Consider the following 2,887-nt stretch of genomic DNA (forward strand, 5'->3'; position numbering starts at 1 on the left):
GTATAATATTTTCTGGATTAGCAAAATTAAAAACTGAATAAGAGAAGCTATGCTCTGCTGCTCTTTGGGCACAGCTCTCCTCACCTCCTCACGGTTTCATGTTCTCATAAGGTCTGTTGATGTTAGTTGCCATTGAAAAAAAAAAAAAGAGACAGCTCCAATTTAAGTATAACTTCTGTGTAACAGAACAAAACATTGCCCTGTCCCTAGGCTCCCTCTAATGGTGATATTCGTTACAAGATGTTCCTCAAATTCACCAGAAACCTGATCTGCTCCTTCCAGAGTCTGGTATGTCCCCTCAGGGGGCTTCATTTGGTTAGCCATGAACAGAACAAGGCCTATCAGACTCTGTGACGCCTTCTGATATTTGGGAATACTAAGGCTTTAAAAGGTAAAGTTCAATCCAGATTGCTTTTCTCTTGACTGGTCTTTGGAAAGGAATTAAAATAAATCAAAACCCACCTATGAAAGCTCTTTCTGTGACTTCATTAGAAAGGCTGAGGTAATGAGACTTTCATACTGGATGAGAAAAGCAATGAAATTACAAATGCACTTTAGATATACCACAGAGGCATGAGATCATACAAGTGACAGAGAACTTAAAGTTCATCTAGTCCATCCACCCACCACATCTTCATTTCCTTCTAACACATTCTACCCAAAGAACACTCGACCTCCCTCAGCCTGGCTCGGTCATGAGTCCCATTTGGTGATAAGAGCAAATAAGCCAACTGCTCATGGGGCAAATAGCTCATAGAAGGTCCCATCCACTCTTTTGTACAGAAAATACTTATATATAGTCTGGGTGGTAAAAACAGTTAATGCAGTTTGAGTCTACCAAGAGGTGCTTTAGAAGAAAAGCCTGGTGATCTACTTCTAAAAAGTCAGCTACTGAAAACCCAATGGAGCACAGTTCTGCTCTGACACACATGAGGTCGCCATGAGTCAGGGTTAACTTGACAGCAACTGGTGTAATATATATTCTGTCTGAAAATTATCAACAGGACTGCTGTTTAAACATGAGGGATTGTATACATGTTCGTCTCTGCTGTCTCCTAAAAACCCCCTCCAAAAAAAATACACTGAAATAATTAAAAAGGACAAAAGAATGGGAGATAAGATCACAGAATAGAAAGATATTGAAGTATTTTGGGAAGAAAGAATACAAATGGAATGTGATACTTAGTCTGAGGGAAAAACCAAACCTGTTACCCTTGAGTCAACTCTGGCTTTTAGTGACTCTATAGGACAGAGTGGGTGTAGTGGTTAAGTGCTACGGTTGCTAACCAAAGGGTCAGCAGTTTGAATCCGCCAGGCACTCCCTGGAAACTCTATGGGGCAGTTCTACCCTGTCCTATAGGGTCGCTATGAGTCGGAATCTACTCAACGGCACTGGGTTTTTGGGTTAGGACAGAGTAGGACTGCCCCATAAGGTTTCAAGGCTGTAATCTTTACGGAACAGACTGCCACAGCTTCTGAAATCTAAGTGTCTGCACAGGCAAACACTGGTGAAAATCCCAGCTAGCCACAACACCTGGTAAACCTCAGGAACTAGACTTACCTGGTTTAGAAAGAGCTGAAAACATGGGAGCTGATTTAACTTTTTCATTTTTTTCCCCTTCTTCTCATTTTTCAGCAGCTGTACTTTTAGGTTTTCCTCTTCCTCTTATAATGCACATTGAAATACTGCTGTTTTAGATTTTTTTTTCTGTTTTCAAACTCTTGCATTAATATGGAATTGATCATCATTTAACTCTCTTCATCAACTCTGCCTCGTGTTCATTTTTGTAAAAGATAGTGACATCTCTGAACATTTAGAAACTTTCTACTAATAGATATGTCCATCAGAAAATATGACTTATATGTAACTTGGATAAGATTGGTAGCCATCTTTATATTCTTAGCCCAAAAAAGTAAAGCCTCACCCACTTTTTTCTAGAAAGCATTTTCTAGCTCTCCTTTGGTTATCTTTCTTTGCCACTTCCCACGGGTCTTAGTCATCTAGTGCTGCTATAACAGAAATATCCCAAGTGGATAGCTTTAGCAAAGAGAAGTTTATTCTCTCACAGCCAGTAGGCTAGAAGTCCGAATTCAGGGTGCCAGCTCCAGGGGGAGGCTTTCTCTCTGAGTCGGCTCTGAAGGGGGGTCCTTGTGATGCATCAGTCTTCCCTTGGTCTGGGAGCATCTCAGCGCAGGAACCCTGGTCCAAAGGACGCACTCGCTTTCTTGGTGGTATGAGGTTCCCATGTCTCCTTGCTTGCTTCTCTTTTCTATATATCAAAAGACATTGGCTTAAGACACTATCTAATCTTGTAGACCTCATCAATACATAACTGCTGCTAATCCATCTTACTACATCACACTGATAGGATTTACAACACATAGGGAAATCATATCAGAAGAAAAAATGATAGACAATCATACAAGGGAATCATGAACTAACCAAGTTGACAAATACTTTTTGGGGACACAACTCAATCCATGACATGATGCTTCTTGCCTCTTAATTCTTATATAAATTTATTCTTCAACCAGTACTTTTCTCTCGCCTGCTTGGTCCACTCTTGGTTCATTTTTGAGAGGGACAACACAGGAGTCACTGGGCATCATGGCCAGGAGGCTCCAAGCACAAAGGCCAAGGTGTAGGGTGACCATATAATTTATCAGCCAAACCTAGACATTTTTATAAGTATAATATACATACAGCAAAGTGTCCATATCCTAAGTGTACAACTCTCTGGATGTTTATAAGCTGAACCCATGTAACCATCACCAAGATCAAGAATCAAAGCATTACTAGCACTCCAGCTGCCCCCAACAAGCTTCCTTCCCATCATTGCCAGCCCCCTAAGAGTACCCACTATGCCAAGATCTAAGAGCAAAGATT

Source organism: Elephas maximus, chromosome 7 (genome assembly GCF_024166365.1).
Source record: "Elephas maximus indicus isolate mEleMax1 chromosome 7, mEleMax1 primary haplotype, whole genome shotgun sequence".
NCBI classification, from domain to species: domain Eukaryota; kingdom Metazoa; phylum Chordata; class Mammalia; order Proboscidea; family Elephantidae; genus Elephas; species Elephas maximus.